Below are 17,440 nucleotides of genomic sequence, written 5' to 3'. Positions count from 1 at the left end.
GTGGAAACACACAATAATGACACGGCCAGAAATAGAAAGTGGGCGCCCATATAGACAGATAGATTTAGCAACAGGAGAAAAACAAACTGTATCGTCCGGATCGATACGGAGTCAAATAGAGACACGGCAGCGCAACGGGAAAAGGGAGGATGGAATAAGTTATGATAGAGAGGGGGAAATTAATTACAACTCAATTTGATTCTAATATGGCAAAGCAAGGTCCTGGCTGCGAAGCGAGTTAAAAATAAATCCGGAGGCTGAGCCTCGGGGGTGGGGGGGGAGATTGTGGAGGAAAGACAGGGCTGGGGCAATTTCTGCTTCTGTAATCGTTTTAAAGGAAGGAGAAACCAAAGGTGTCCCCTTTCAGCTCCTTAAGCCTATTACTTTCACTAATGAGTTATATAAATCGTTGACCTGACCTGGATTAAACCAGCATTGTCGTTCTGTACAAACGTGCGGGGGTAAAAGGGCTCGCAGGAAAGGGGCTGCGGGTGAGAAATCCCTGTAAAATAAACACATCCAAGGGAGGGGACACGGCAGGGACACGCAGACATCCCCCGACCGCTAGGACCGGGGTCGGGGCCGAAATTGGGCGAACGGCGGAGCCTGGACCCCCCTTCAGCAGGGCCTTTCGCTGAAGATGTAGATTATTAAATACATGTAATTTTCCCTCTCTATTCTTAGGCCTCTACTTGCACGTGTTTGGTTTCTTTTTTTTCTTTATTTTTCTTTCTTTCTTTTTTTTTTATTTTTTATTTTTTTTACTTGTGTGAAATCGCTCTTAAACCAGGCAGACCTCAGTGCAAAACGAAATTGGTCATGTTTCCAACACGGTTTCGGATTTATTTGTATTGGAAATGTATAAACATCCATTCTGTAAAAGGCAACACGTTTAATTAACGATGAGAGAGCAGTTAGGGGCAGAAAGCTAGTAAAATTGTGTGATAAATTTATGGCATTGTTAGCGTGCTTTTAATTATGGCTATTATGTTAATTATTTCACATTAGCATGGAGTTATCAGCAGCATGTCAGATTTAATCAAAACGAGCCTTTCTCTCGAAAACTGTGCTTTTCATTCGCCGCAAGGAGAACGGGGGGTCCCGAGCCGAAACCGCTTCCCCCCTTCTTTATTTATTTAAAAATAAATAAATGAAGGCTTTTAAAAAGAGACTTCCCAATGAAAAGAGTGGCTGGACGTGATCCGGGCTGGTGCAGGCGGCAGATCCCTTTAGGCTACAGCGAGCAGCGCAGGGAGGCTGAGGAGAGAAGCGACGCTCCTGTTTTTTAGGAATTCACCATTTTCACCCCCTCCGGAGAAGGCATTTTATCATTTTGGATCATTCTGTCAAACAATATGATGTTGCTCATTTTTATCTGTCCCGTTTTACAAAGCCCCCGTTCACACTGCTGGCCAGGACAACGCGCCTCAGTACAAAAGAATAAAAGAGACGAGCCGGGAGGATATGGGATCGCTGCATGGATCAAAAAGGAGGAAAGAGGAGGAGGTGTGTGCGAGTGTGAGTGCGTGTGTGTGTATGTGTGTGTGTGTGTGTGCGCGGTGGGGCTCGCAGCGGCCCGGGGCCGGCTCCGTGCCCGCGCTGCCCCGCAGCTCCGCGGCCGCGGCTCCCGCACACGCTCGGCTGCCCCCGGGGCCGCTCCCCGCCCCGGGCCGCTGCTGCCGGGGGAGGAGACCCGCCGCTTCCCCAAAGGCTTCCGTGCAGAAATGAGAAGAATCGAACATAGAGAAATACAAAGAAAAATTAAAACCCGCAGGTGCGCCGGCAGCGAGGCGGGCGGCGGAGTTTTGGGGGGCTCCGTCCGCGCCGAGGTGCGGAGCGGCCCCGCGCCCGCGGAGAGCCGCGGCCATCGCTCCGCGCAGCCCCGCGCAACCCGCCCGGCTCTGCCCGCGCCCCCTCCTCCGGCCGGCCCCGCTCCCCCTTCCCCACGGGAGCGGGGGGCTGCGACCACGGCAGCTGCTGGCTTATTTTTAGAGCATTTCCATTCCTCCGGTTAATTTTAGATCGATCCATTATTTAGCCCCAGTTCGCCTTTAGGGAAACCCAAGCTGGGGGAGGCCGGCGCTCCGCGGCCGCGGGACTTTCCCCCGTGCGAGGTGCGCGGCCGCGCAGGGAAGACAACTTTGGGGATCCCCCCTCCCACCCTCGGCGCTGCCGGAGGGGCGGGGGCCGCACCCCGCGGATCCTGCGCCTCCCCCGGCTGGGCCGCGTGTCCCCGCGCTGTTTGCGCGCTGCCTTTCCCGCTGAGCTTGGGTTGCAGCAGGCGCAGGTTTTCCACGTCCTGCAGCCTTTTCCCCTTTGGGAGACACCCTCAAATCCACACACGCCCCCCCTTCCCCGCCCCTCCGAGCCGGGCCGAGGTGCCCGGGCTGCCCCGCGGGACCGGCCCTGCACCCCGCCCGGCCCCGGGGGACCGCGGGCGGGCGGGGCAGGCACGGAGCCCCGGTCCGGCCCTCGGGGGGATGCGGGTGTTGGTGCGGTTCATGTTTATGTGGCCGCACCCTCCCCCCGGGCAGCCCCCGCCGTCGGGGCCGGGAGCGGCTCAGCCCCGCACCGTGTCCATCCTCGGAGCCTCTCCCCGCTCCGGATCTAAACACCAGCCAAACGCCGTGCTGGTGCAGAGCCGCGAATCGCCTTCAATTTGGGGTTGGTTTTCCTGAAGACTCGTCCTGGCGCTGGTCACTGCCTCCTCTGTGCCTCCCCTGGGAGCTGGCAGGGTGCAGGTGGAGGGGCACCCGGCGGTGCTGGCTCGGCTTGGCTCGCAGGGAGACATCCCCGACTTGGATACAGGCAGGAAAACAACCCGGGGAGCTGGCAAAAAAAGGCAGCAGCACTCAGGTGTGCCAGGGTATCCTCTTGGGGTCCACAAAATAAAATCAAAAAGGGTCACAAGAGTGGAGCCTGGTACAGGTTAGAGATTTGGGTGCTTTACAAAGCAAGGAGAGAGAAAAATTAATCAAATAAGTTAAAATACAGAATTATTATTAGGCAAATGAGGCTGTGTGAGCAGAGGAGCTCTGCCGCCTTTTGGGCAAGAAGGCTGCAAAGTCAGCTGAGACCTGATTTGAAAAACAAAAAACAAAAAACACCCAAACATTTGGCAGTCGTTCAATCAAAATTCGTTTGTTCTTCAGATTCTCATTTTGCAAATCCCCACTCTAAACAAATGGATATTTATCCCCAGTTTTGGCTGCAAGCACCTGCACCCACTCCGCAGTCCCACGCAGCCCTGGCATCCGGCAGTGCTGATTTCTGGAAAGGCCATGCTCACGTCCCCAACCATCTCCAAAAAATGGCTGAAACCCATCCCCTAAGCACCCTGTCACATCCCTGCCCCTGGAGGAGGCTCCTGTACTGTGAGCCGTAATAAATACACAGGAGCAAAAATCAGAGGCAAAAAAAGGTCCTTTAAATTTGATTGTTTTGAACTCGTGGAGGGAAGGGATGGGTGGGAAGGGATGACCCCGGCCAGGGCTGTGCGGGAGGCACAGAGCAGCCCCCAGCCCTGCTCCATGCACGGCAGCAATATCGGGGTGAGACACGGACCCCCCCAGCTGCTCATCCCCCAGGGAATGGCTGCTCTGGGAAGGGATGTGCTTAGGCCACCCTTGCTCCTTCAAAACCTGGGCATTCCTCCATTTAGGGATGGAAAGGGCACTCTGGATAGGCTCAGGAGAGAAGGTTTTATGTGAAAATGAGGGAATTTTATGTGAAAATGCCCCTATTTGAATAAATCAACACAACAGAGTATTTTTGCTTCATGCAAGTGGTGCCGGTGTGGCAGCAAATATGGGGACATGCCTTCAGAGTGGGGGGGATGCTACACAAAAAGAAGGGACACGGCTCAAAATGAGGACCCGCAGAGAGGCAGCAGTGGCAGCTCCTTTCACACCGCTGTCCCGGCTGGCTGTGACTTCGCAGGTAGGCAGGAGGTGTGAGGGAGACACAGCAGGGCTGTTTTCTCAGTTATTCCCCTGGCAGGCGAGATGCAAATGAAGACGCTAAGAGGATTTCCAGGGCCGTGAGGAAATCCCTTTGCTGAAAACTGGGAGCTCTCCACGGGCTGCCCCGGTGCTCCTGGCAGCACTTAACCCACAGACACCTCCGTGAGATTCCCCACATCGTGAGATCCACGAGCTGATTCCATTTCATTCCTCGGCGCAGCCAGGATTTTGGTGGGAGCCAGCTCCCCCTCCACGTGCTCTCCTGCTTCCCAAGGCTTTGTTTGTTTGTTTTTAGCAGGATAGTTTTGTGAGCCTCTCCTCTGGCTCGTGTACAGCACCCTCGATTCCCTTTATTAAGCGCGGCAAGACAAGCGGTGAGTTACGGCTGTTGTTAATAAAATCACTCCGCTAATATTTTTCCCCAACACGTGGAATATTATTGATGGATCAGGGATGGGCCCATCCCGAGGCACAGGGCCCATGCATCACCCCAGCTCCACGTGCACCATCCAAATGGGGCCTTGGTGGAGCGTAAGTGGTGCACAGGCCTTTTATGGGCCTTCTGCAGAATGGTGAATTTTACCCAAAATGCAGGTTAAAACCCATGTTAGGTATTAATGTAATCAGGTCCATAATCTCTCTATCAAAAACTCCCCGAGCACCTCTTCACCTGCTAAACCAGGTAGCTCCTTATCTGGAGAGTGCTGTAACACATTCTAGGGGACTTCTTGGTTGTTTTTGGGAAAGAAAATATGCATTGCTCAGTCCCCGCAAGTCCTGGCTTAGGGCAGAGCATGGGGAGTCACCAAAGGGCCATCCTGACCTGCCAGTCCAACATTTCCCTCCTCCACCTTCAAACACAGAATTAAATTATCCCAATTTTTCTATGAAAACTTGGTGACCTCCACAAACATCTTGGAAACAGAAGTGCCAGCTACAGAAAGAAAAAATCCTGCTTTATTCCACCAAACCCCCCCCCCACCCCCCAGTCACTTTTTTTAAGACAAAAAAAATATCTATTTTTAATTTTTATTTTTTTTTTGTTGGAAAGGAGAGCTGTTGTTCCAGGAGAGCTGCAGATTCCTTCCCCCATGAAGCTTTATCAGCTTCATTCATCAGGGCATTCCTGCAAATTCCATTTAGATCTTTCACCTTATTAGAGGTATTTTATTAAACATTTTATTAAAGTCTTTTAATGCCTTCCAGGGCATGTTGTAAAATCCTACTGATTTCAGAAGCTTCTGGATGAGCTTTTCCAGCACTTCCATGTTGAGAGCACATGTTGGCAATTTAGCTCCTGTCTAGGACAGGATAGGTACAACCAGGGAGGGTTTTAACTTTGACAAAAATCATTAAAGGGTGGTATTTCCAATTAGAAGTGGAGGAAGTGAAGAATAAGTATTTATTCCCTAAGACACATCAATATTATTATTTTTTGCTCAGGTAAGAAAAATTTCCAAAAGGAATTCCAGCTGAGGAAGTGATGAAACATGTTGAGCTGGGTCAGGCAGTATTTGCAGTCTGTAAATAAAGATTATTTAGGGACTCTTGTTAAAGTATTCTGTGATAGAAGAGCTCAACAGGCATTTTTAAATGGATTCTGAGCAACAGGGCAGAGAGAAAATATGTCTGTGGGACCATGAAACATTTATCTGTCCAGAAGGAGACAGTGAAAAAAATAAGCCAGGAATGATCTATCATAAGGGAGGAAATCTGCACCTCAGCATTTGCCAAAATGTCTTAATTGCTTTGTAAACTCATCTAAATAAATAAAACGTGGAGGGCAGTCTGGACTCTCTGCTAAGGAGCAGAGAGTATTGCCTGGGGATAAAAGTCTCAATCCTGCCCAGGGCTGGGCTTGTGCCCAGTCTGGGACTGGCTGCTCCTGGTGCAGGAGTCAGGATGTGCTCACAGGGCTTGGAGCAGGTTCTGGAGGTGGGGAGAGATCCCTGCCCCAGCCCTTGGCCACAGACAGCAAACTCACACACACCACGGCTCCTCTTTACTTGCTTTTATTTTTACTGCTCCTTGTGTTTTTCCTGGTGAAAATGGCTCTGTGATACTCACAGATCATTCACTTCCAGGGCTTGCATACCATGGCTATAAGAGGGCTCCTTGGCTTTACTTAAAACTCTCCAGTTTGTGGCTTTCCTCCTCAAAACCCAGATGAGATCATTGCTCAGGGCACATTCTCATGGTTCTTGTGACAAAGGTGATTGTCCCCCTCTACTCCTCTGTGGTGAGACCCCACCTCCAGCTCTGGCTCCCATCAGGATGTGGAGCTGCAGGATAAAATCCAGAGGAGGTCACGGAGCTGCTGCAGGGCTGGAGCTCCTCTGCTCTGGACCAGGCTGGGAGAGCTGGGGGTGCTCACCTGGAGAAGGAAAGGCTCCAGAGAGACTTTAGAGCCCCTTCCACTGCCTAAAGGTGCATAGCATTTAAACCATGTAAATTAATGAGACTTAAATATGTGCTTCAAGTTAACAATATTCTGAGGCTGAACTAAGGCTTCATTTTCCACATAGGTCTTGCTCAAATTTGTAAGGTAAATTTTCATCTTCATATATATGAAATATCTTCCTGCTTGCCTTTCTCCTGATAGATTTTACCGTTTTATTTTCATTTCTTAGTGAACCTCGACCTGGAGCAATGGTCATTCCTGTTCTGAAGCTGCAGCAAAGGCAGCTCCTGAGTGGCTTCAGGCTGGAAACAGGGCTGGGTGTTTAACAAACGCTGCTCATGGAGACAGGATGACCAGAGGAGGCTCATGGCTGAGACTTTGTCACACTATCCTGCTGCTTTGGCTTTTATTAATTAATTAATTAGGCTTCTAATAACTAACAGCCCAGTCTTGCACTCCTTCTGCATGTAAAAAAGGGCATTTTCTCATAAAGCTGTGCTGGATCCTGAACAACTTCACTCATGGCATTGCTTCCATTGCAGTAATTATTTGCAAGAGTTTTTCCCTGAGTTGGTAAGGATTTTTCAGGCTGTCATTCTGGGAAGGACATATGTCCAGCATAGCTATAGCTAGCATGTCCTGCATGATTTACATGTTTCTTACGTGTGTGAAATGTAATATACTTATATGTTTTGGAGCCATGTATTTAGATATGATCTCACATAAGTCTGGCAGATAAGTATGTTCATCTCATATAGCACTGACATACTTATTTTCACTTAGGACTGCTTTTATTCAAGGACTTCTTTCTGTCCTTGGTGTTGGCTCAGCTGGATCATTATTAGGTCCAAATTTTCCCTTCAAATTTCAGCCATCTGAAATAAAACCATGTAAGCAACCTAACCATTGTGTTTAAGTTAAATACTAATGTTAGATACAGATCCAGTGGTGGAAAGATTGATGCCTGTCTGTATGGGATTTGATAATTGCCAGGAACAGGAATGATGTTTTATTTTCTGTCTGCCCATGACATTGCAGTGACCAATCTCCAGGGTTTTCTTCCTTCAAAGAATGATGTGGAACAGACTGAGCTGCAGCTCCTGACCAGGTGAACGGCACCTCCCTTCAAAAACAACTTTGTGCACCTTGCTGCCAGAACTACCTGGACAGAAATCTCCTTAAATTCGTGTTTCTTTCACATTGCTCATCTGATTTCCTGAAGCTGAGGAAGAAGGGGGAGGAAGAGGAGTATCCCGATTCTGAGGAAGGTATGAATCTGAAAATGGAGAACTTAAAAAAAAATTCAAGAGGAGAAATTAATTAAATAAATGCTAATATAGAAGTAAAAAACCCCACTGCCTGACAGGAGAGCAGCATTTTAATGGCATAACTCGTGAATAATCTCACTGAAAGGTCCTTGTGCTCGCTGCCCTTTGGTACCTGACTGTGCTTCTATGCTGCAATGTTTGTTCCTGGTTTCTTCTGCTAAAGTTTATAAAGCCAACTTTAAAAAAGAAAGGGGGGGAGTGTTTCCATAATTATCCCCTCACCAATCTACTGCAGTAAATTACCCCCCAGCCCCATGCCTTGGTGCTTAACATGAACCAGATGAGAGAGCCTCATATTTAGTTTAATAAACTGTAATTTCTGACAAAGGTAACTGTCACCTTCTGTTTCATTCTGTGCGTTTATTTTTCAAGCACCAGAGCTGACCTCCGAACTCAATCTGCACTTGCCTATTGATGCATAAATATCTGTAATATCACAGTAAATTAAATTCAGTTTTAAAGGGTTTCTATTTAACAATCTGTCAGAACTTTCACACCGTTTGATTTCTAGTTTCCTCTGTCCACTGACAGGTTTATCTCGATATGGCTTGATTAATGAAACCTTTTATTTGCAGTAAGCACACCTATTATTACCATAATCTCTTAATGCTTGCTTAGGCAACATTGTACTCTGACAGCAGGGCTCCAAAAACTTCCAGCCCCTTCACTACTCGGCAGAACAGGCAGCAGGATTTGGGGTTGGAGAAGGGATGACATGGGATGGAGAAGAGAATGTCCTGATCTCCACTTTTGGTAGTGCTTGCAAAATCAAGCAGTTTCCCAGTTTAGCAGGTTTGGGAATATTCTCATGGGATAAACATGCCTTATTAGAAAGTATTTTCACCTAAGATTAACAAATCCACATTTAATTTTGATTAGTGTTCCCTAGGGAGGAAAGGGATATCCTCAAGGTGAGTTCTTATGGATGATTTGTTGAATTTAGGGAAATAGACAATAGGATAGCCTGGAGAAGTTTGTATAGGTTTGGATATCAGAGCTGTTGACTCCAATTTCTGGTTTTCTTAGGAAAACCCTGGGAAAATCCCTGAGGATTTTCTCTTTGCAGGTGAGGATGAACTTGCAGCCCCGCAGAGAGCAAAGGGAGCTGTGACACCAAATTCATCATGGCCATGGTTCAAAATGGGAGCTTGATTCCATTCCTATTCTTGTTTACAGCTGGGTTTTGGGCTTTTTCCAAGCTGCTCCTCACTGGGAATTCTTTATTATAAGCTGATTGTCAGACCCTGTTAGATCCTGAAAATAAAGACCCCACCTCCCAACCTGAGCACCTAAAATAAGAGTGAATAATTTAGGTGGGCTCTGATATTTGGGTTGTCTCCAAGTTTCCAGGGACACCCTTTGCTTTCACTTCTCCAGGATCTCTCTTCTGTTGAAATCCACATCCCTCTGGAATCAGGCACAAAGTTGCCAGTAAAGATTTGACTGCTTGCACGCCAACATAAGGATCCCATGTGGAAAATATCACTCCAAACAGTCACAAATCCCTCTTGTGCAGAAATATCAAGGATTTCCATGTCAGCACTGTTAAAAAGGAGAATAATTCTGAAGGTGATTTGTGCACTTGTTTCTTCAGGATAAAAACATTTCAAGACAGTGATTGCATTAAGATGTTAATCAGCATCAGAAAACAGATTCTCATTTCTGCAGTAAGACCCAGAGAGGCACCGACATTCCTCAATAAACAGCTCACAAATGAGGATTACATTTGTCTGTACAAAAGCACACACAAAATTTGTCTGTACAAGCACTGATCTCAGAATATTTTCACTGTATAAAAACTTGGAGAGACTCATTAGAAGCAAATTGTATATTTTCAATCAATAAATGCAATATGGCTCGATGGCCCTGCACCCAGTGTGTGTTTCTGCAGCTCCAGGAGAGACCCTTCCAATGCACAACTGCCTGTCATAGAAGTATTTATTTGCTCTGAAGTCCACATTCTGCTCCTGCAACCCTGCTGCTGGAATTATTATAATTCTCCAACACGTTTCAGACTTTTTTGGGTTGTTTCACACTCTGCTTTTTAACCTTCAACAACAAATATTGTTGTATCATGAAGACAGCAAATCCAAACAATTACATATGTAGTCCAAAGGCATACACAAGAAAATCAATATTTGACATCTTTGCAACTCCCTCCTTGGAGCAGCGCTCAATAGCTCTTATTCATTATACACTTATATCTCTTTCAGATTCGCCTTTGTCACCAGAAACCCATTTTTTTTTCTCCTTTGACTTCCACATAACTTCTTTGCCCTGTACTTTTACAGATGCCTTCTGGCTATAAATACTAATGAAATCTCTTTGCTTAATTCAATTTTGCTGGTACACTTACAGTTATGACCTAACTTTCCCACGAGAGAGACTGATTGAACATTCCAATACCTTATGGATGGGAGCAAACACTCCACAGAAGTGGACTGACAATTTCCATAATTATAGAATTCACAGCCTAATGACCTTAAAAAACAATAAAAAGATCTCTTGTTAATTCCATTTCTGTTACTGACATTCAAGATATTTCATTTTTCACAGGACAACAAATTTACTTTTTATTTTCAAAAGAGCAGTCTATCCTTTTACCCTAGATTAAATTTTCTGAATATTGAAGGATTTCATTGAATATTTAGCATTTCTTTGTCTTTTAAAAGTTAGAATATTTATGATCCTTAGAATGCTCCTGACTGATTTATAGCAATCAATTATAAGAGCGCGTTTTGAAATAGCCCTTTTAAAAATGAAGAATAGAATAATTAAAAAGATCAGAAGTCCTCCCTTGCATATAATTATTTCATTATTTCATTACAGTGCAGAAATTGTTTTTGCTGACTGCGAACAATTTTAATTGAGCAAAAGCTGTATTAATATACGATAGCAAGCAGTTCTTCCTAAGAAATAAGAGCACTAATTGCCTAAATTTTTATTCAGCACAGTGAGCCTTAAAAGCCACATTGTAATATAAACCTAATCACTGGCTACAGCGGGTCCTCTTGCCGTGGTGGAGACATTCCCAAAGCATAACCTTGCTGTGCAGTTAATTTATGCCTTCAACAGGTTTATTGCTGCATGAAACATTTGTTTGGGTGCTGATTTGTGACAGGCTGAGAGCAGAGAGCTCTGTGCCTGCCCAAGCAGGGCTGCCTGTGCCACCCATGCCACGTTGTCCCCACATTTTGGTGGGGACACCACCACGGTGGTGCCTACATTGCTTTGGCTCCTCACTTTCCAGCTGCTCCAGGGTTTCCCCCTGAGCAATGGGGAGGAAGTGACACACCACCAGACAGAAATTAAAAGCAGGAGCCTGGCTTTGGTGTCTTGAATCACCATGGGAGCAAGGTTTCCCCTCACTGCAAGGATTTGGAGAGCCTGAGCTGTTGCTGAAAGCTCTGACTTGTACACACCCCACCCTGGGTAGGTATCCCTGCTTTTCCAAGGAGAAGGTGGTGGTGTTTGCAGCAGACTGGGATTTGGGTGGGCTTGCTTTGGCCAGGAGACCTCTTCTCATTCTGCTGTTGATCTCCATGTTGAAAATATTTCACCATCACTGGTGCCACCTCTCTTCAGGGGTCTGGACTCTCTCTCCACCTGCTGAAAACCACCCCTGTGCTGGAGCTCCTTTGGCCCCAAGTGATGTGACAAACACACACCAGTACCTTGGCCACAGTGGTGCTTCCTGGTGCTTCCCATGAGGGACTTGCAGAAGGGTGGGACTGGGCTGTCCCCAGTAATGGGGGCACTGACAGGGACTCTACAGGGGCATGGCTATAGGGGCAAGGGCACCCACCAGCCTTTCTTTGCTCCCAAAGCCTCCCCACCCTCTGGGATGTGATATTCCAGTGTGCCAGGCACAGGCAGCAGTTGTTATGTTCAGCTCCCAGGCAGAGCTCAACATCCCCACTGACACAGACCAAGAAACACTGGTGAGGTTGGCTCAGAGTCCTTTAACTCCATCAGAGACAGTTTTTTGGAAGGAAGCAAAGTCTTTTTAATAAATAATAACACCTTAGCCGGCGCTGTGCTGGCAGATGGCTCGTGATAGCTTCTGCCTAAGGTCTCTGAGCTCCACAAGAGGAGCCTGCAAGTCCACGTCAGAGCAGTGCAGTGCTGGAAGTGTGGACATGGAGCTATCAGGAAATAATGGCTGCAGGGGAGATCTGGAGTTTGTCTGATGTCCAAGTTTCTCCTGTCACGGCGTAGTTGCTTCCGGGGTGCTGGGAGAAGTCGCCACTGGGGCTGCTGCTGGTGGTTTGTGAATAAGACTCTTTGTCAGTGCTCAGCTCTGACCCCCCTCCTCTCAAAGCCTGGCTGAAGCCCATCCGAAGAAGCAAAGTGGAAATGAAAGATAAAATTCTGGTCCAATGCAGCAGCATTAATATAGTGTCTGAATGGAAGAGAAAAGATTTATAATTACCTCAAAGTGAGGCTGGAATTTTCCTCCTGAGCTCACTGCTTTCCAGTCCCACTGTGAAGCCTTAGATGCAGTTTTGGGGCCAAATTAATACTGTAGCATTCAAGTAAGAGCAGTGGAAGTACCAGTCCCAATAACAGCCAGCAGCACTCAAACACAGGCACATTAAGGATTGCCTGGCAGCAGATGTGATGTATCCCTCTGCTATTCCATAGTGGCAGCCCTCAGGTACATAGTCATAACTCCTGCGAGAGGCAGGCTCTGGAGATGACAGACTGAATAGTTACAATCTATCATGAAAAATTTTCAAGGATGAGTTAATGATTTTGTGCAATTTCCAGACCAGTTAGCTGAAGCCTGCAAGCTGGAGTTTCCCTGGGCTGCAGCTCACCAGGAACAAGTAACTGTTTTCTCCTTGTGCCTCAGTTTCCACTACTATAAAATAAGTGAATATCCTGCCTTTTCTGTGAAATTATTCAAATCTATTTCAGGAAAATGCTGTATAGGAAATATTCCAGAGGAGGAAAAGGGGGTTATAATCAACCCAACTTTTCTTGGAATAAAATCAGGGCTAAAATTAGTCTTGGATTAACACTTTTGTTTTTCCTGAACTGTTACATCCCATGTTTTCCTGAAGGAGGTGCACAGGGTAAGACACAGAGCGTGTCTGTCTTCGCCAGGGACTTTTGTGTCTGATATCTGTGCAGATGGAGGTGGGAACTACTGGAAACTCCTTGTTCCTAGATGGAGCCTGCTGTTGTGTGCATGGATTTTGTGCAAGTGAAAAAGTCTTGCACCTGTTCAGGTGAGCTCTGCCCTGCTGTGGTGAAAGTCACTTACAAACATCAACTCCACGAATCCCTGCACTGCTTAATTTCATTCCCTATCTCCACTGAGTTGGTTTCTAAGAATTCCAGAATCCCAGGATGGTTTGGCTTGGAAAGGACCTTAAATTCCATTTTGTTCCACCTTCTGCCATGGTCAGGGACACCTTCCACTGGCCCAGGGTGCTCCAATCCCTGTCCAACCTGGCCTTGGACACTTCCAGGGATGGGGCATCTTCCTCTGCAGAGGTCTGAAGCTTAGTTTTCCAGCCTGTAGGAACTTGATAACAGCCTGGCCTTCCAGATGTTGGCTGGAAAACTTAAAAAATTGGGAAAGATCCTCCCCTCCTCCCTGGAGGCTCCAGGCAAGGCTGGTCCTCGCTGTGCTCTGGGACTCTGGCAAGGAGAGGAGGTTCCAGCTCTGTCCAGACACATTTTTTGCAGCACTGGCCCTTGGCTTACAGCTCTGTCCTTTGCAAACGTTGTCACTTTTACTCTAGTGAGCCCTCTTGGTGCTTCCTCTGTGCCCAGGGTTATCAGTAAGAGGTCGGTTCCCTCCTTGTCCCAGGACAGCTGCGCTGGCAGTGTGGGATACAAAGGATTTACGCTGCCATCTGTGTCCTTTGTGCCTGCTCACTGCATTTCCCCCTGTGCCCGGCAAGACCGAGAAGGTTATTTGTCTTAGGAACATTTTCTCCTTCTCTCTCTTTTGTTTTGCACCAGTGTCAACAAGCAATTTGCACCATAATTCATTCTTGTTCGGGCCCTAATTGTCCCTCCCCGTCCGGAGCTGGCTGCTTGCCCCGCTATTCCCAGGCTCTCCCCGGGGGCTTCCCAGAGCTCCACCGAGGCAGGGTCAGCCCTGGGCTGCTGCTCCGAGGGCATCCCGCGGTATTCCATGCGAGTGGGAACAGGGAGAGCCCCATACAAACACTTTGGGGCAGTTTAAGGTGTTGTTCCCTCCAGGACAGCCGCTACTGCAGAATTCCCAGCCCTCCCGTGGAGCCTGGCTGGGAAAAGAGCAGCTCTGAAATGGTGTGGAAGTGGAGAGCATCCTCTGTGCTGCTCCAGCCAGGCAGTCATCAGCACCCAAAAAAAGCTCAGTTAAGGCTAAACTAATTCGGTTATACACAGACTGTACAATCATTAATAAAACACCCAACACAAACCCCCCTCTTTCACCAGGGTGACACAAGGCTTAATTAATTAGCACTTTCAGGTGCTTGGATAGCCCATTGGTGGGAAATCATAACTTATTCATTTTCCCCCCAGGTGGTCAGAAAAGAGTTAGCATTTCATTCTCATGGATGCAACAGAGACAACTCCATTGCATACAAAATTCTGCAAAGGAGAGAAGACCTAGCAGAGGGCTCTCATTTCCTGGAAGTGATTCTGATGGCAGGAATTATTGAAAGGGAGAGAGAAGCATGCTCTAGGGTAAAGGACTCTACTGAGCAAAACCCAGAGCAGGTTAGGAAGGCTTGATGACAATCCAAAAGTTTCTACAAGGACAGGAGACCTTTTGTCATGGCCTTTTCAACCTATGTCAATCAGGGAAGATGACAGGGACGTGCAAGAAGATGCTTGGCAAATTCAGAGTGAAAAATGGAGCACGCTTTTTAAATGTGGGGAGTCATTCAATTCACCTTCTTCTCTTTGATGCCCAAGAAACTGTAGGAGGGTTTAAACCTCAGGAATTCCCGGGGGGATTTGGTGACTCCTCCTGAGCTCCCTGTGCAGTTGGTGTGTGCTGCAAAGTCATTTCTGCACCCACTGCCTTGCCAGCACCACACACACACAGACACACGCTGCACCTCTGATGGCAAAAGCCAGAATGTATCGCTTAAAAAGGCTCCAAAAAATCCACTTTTCTTCTATCATAATATTTCCACAGGCCAAGCAATTGATGGCTGGACTAGGGGAAAACATACATCTTTGCTTCCAAGTAATAGGCCGCAGATTTGCAAGACTAAATCCTTTTAAAAGCCTGGTATCACATCCACTCAGTCCGTAAAAGAAAAGGAAGTCTAATTTGATAACATTATACATAAAGCATTTTCTTGACTTAGATATATTTTAGACATGCCAGTTATATAATACAGAACAAGCAGGGGGAAAGGACTTGATCACATTCAGATGATACTAAATTATCTTATGACACAGGCTGTATCTTTTTTACAACAGAAAATGGAAACAACTGTGTCCTTGACCTTCAAAAAGGAATTGACTTCCCTAGCTTAACTATTCAAACAAACAACTGTGTACTCTCTTCAATTCCTGTGATAATTTTGATTTACTGTAAATGACTGGATTTAATGAACTAAATTATGCTATTTAAATGCATTTTGTGAATGGTATTGTAGTTTGTTACTAAGCATTATGTCTATGCTAAAGTGTGCTGTAAATGATATGATATGGAACATATGTGCTGTATTCATAATTTAACTGTTGCTATGGAGTGCCTTCTTCAATAGGCTCCTCTGAAAAACGAGTTCTTTATTTACCTGGTGAAATGAAGGTGATTTCTCAGCAAACCTCTAGGTCTCACTGACCTTGACAGAATTACAGTGCTAATATTTTCACATGGATGAACTGTTCTTCAATAATTTTTCCCAAATAGATGGCACGAATAGGTTTTCCGTTAATGCCGCGACAGACTGCGTGTTTTCTAATCTCACTTTTCTTTTTGTTTGAGCAAATGTTTATTACAGCTCTTGCAAAATGACTCCCATCCTCATTAGTGATAACAGGTTTGAGTTCAGAGCTGGATGTCAGGCTCTTGGATGTGATTCCCAGAAATGTCTTGAGCCTGATGCTGCAGAGGCAGCCAGTGCCCAGCTCCATTTCCAGCCATGCCATGCAACCTGCGTTATGCTCCTGTGGCTGAAACCCTTTGTATATTTGGATTTCTCTGTTCTTAAGGCCATAAATTTGACTTAGTCTTGCTGATATCAGGATTTTTAATTTTTTTTTTTTCACTTAAAGCCAGGTTTGTCAGAGCTAAATCCTGAAACTCTTCAAATTCCCTTTAGACAGACACCTTTTTTCTTTCTGTCTGTGTGCCAGTCAGGCACACATAGATACCGGTCACAAATTCAGGGAGTTATATGTAAAACTATATACAAAAATAATTCCAGTGTTTTCAGAAAATGATGGGAAGTTGAGTAAAACCTCCAGAAATTTCAATGGCTACTTTCAAATTTGGAGCCTCATTTCAGATTTTTCTTGCTTTCTTCTTCTTCCTAAAGAGAAAACGTCAGTAATTTCTGAGAGCAAATAACAATGCAAGAAAATTCTGGCAACAACAGGGAAGGATTTTTACAATATCTCAGAACTTATCAGTCTTCATTCAATGTGCATTTAATGGGTCAAATAAGGACACTCTTTGTGAAACATTGAGCCATATATAACACCACCTTTTAACTAATTTGAACATCCACAATAAATTATGGCTGCATTTCATAACTGTTCATCAACCATCAGCTCCCAAGGAGAACAGCTGAGTTTTCTGAATACGGAGTCTCTTGGAAAACCTGGCTGGTTCTAACTATGTGAAATGTGTTATCATTGCAAACAAATGCAGCAAACACTGAAAGGGGTTCTTTTTAATAGCCATATTTCCACCAGTGCATAGCACTGGTGGCATTTTCAGATGTGCAAAGGCTCCTCCTGGAGGTCACTTGTGTTGTCAGATGCCCTGCTCCACACTCAGGTGAGTTTTTGCAGATCAGCCCTGGTTCCTGCCTGTGCCAGAAAACATAAAACAAACTGCTAAAAATACAAACACCTGTAGCATGGTTAAAAAATTCTTGCTGAAAAGCTCATTCCAGAAGGTTTCCAGACCTAATAGAAGTGTGCTGCTGGTTTGGATGTGTCTGTAGAGGGAGTAAAACTTGAGGGCGAGTTTACATTTTCATGTTCTCTTGAAAAAATAAACATCTGCTGAAGAAAGGTGCACAAACAGCAAGGGGACAAAGATTCCCAAGACCTCACTAAAGCAGGTGCTCCTGGCACATCCTGCTGCTGGCAGCTTGAGCACATAGCCAGCATCTCCAGGAGGATGAAAAAGGTTTGGGCTTCAGCGAGTGCCAGGAGCAGGATGGGACCCCTGCCCACCTTCCCAGCCGGCACAACTCCATGAGAGGAGCTTCTCCTCTAGCACTTTGGATTTTGGGTTAATCAGCTGCGATCCCAAATGATGTGCAGGGAGGAGACAGCGCCTCCCGAGCCAGGAATTGGCGTGGCAGAGCAGCCTGCCCCGGGTACCTGCTCTGCATTGTGCACCATAATCGTGGGAGAGAAGGAGCTATTTTTCAGCAAGTGGCTATCGGATACTTCCCGTGCTGCATATCAACAACCAGATCTTGACCCAGAAATGTCAGTCCCCGCTCAGAGCAGACAAGGAAGCATAATTAGAGATGCTCTGGCAACGTATTTTAGCACTGACGGTGACAATGTTTAAATTTTTAATCAGGCATGTAACATAAAAAGCACAT

The sequence above is a fragment of the Pyrgilauda ruficollis genome, unplaced genomic scaffold, assembly GCF_017590135.1.
Source record: "Pyrgilauda ruficollis isolate IOZ18807 unplaced genomic scaffold, ASM1759013v1 scaffold6, whole genome shotgun sequence".
NCBI lineage: Eukaryota > Metazoa > Chordata > Aves > Passeriformes > Passeridae > Pyrgilauda > Pyrgilauda ruficollis.
The sequence above is the reverse complement of the archived record's forward strand: the minus strand, read 5'-3'. Positions refer to the sequence as shown.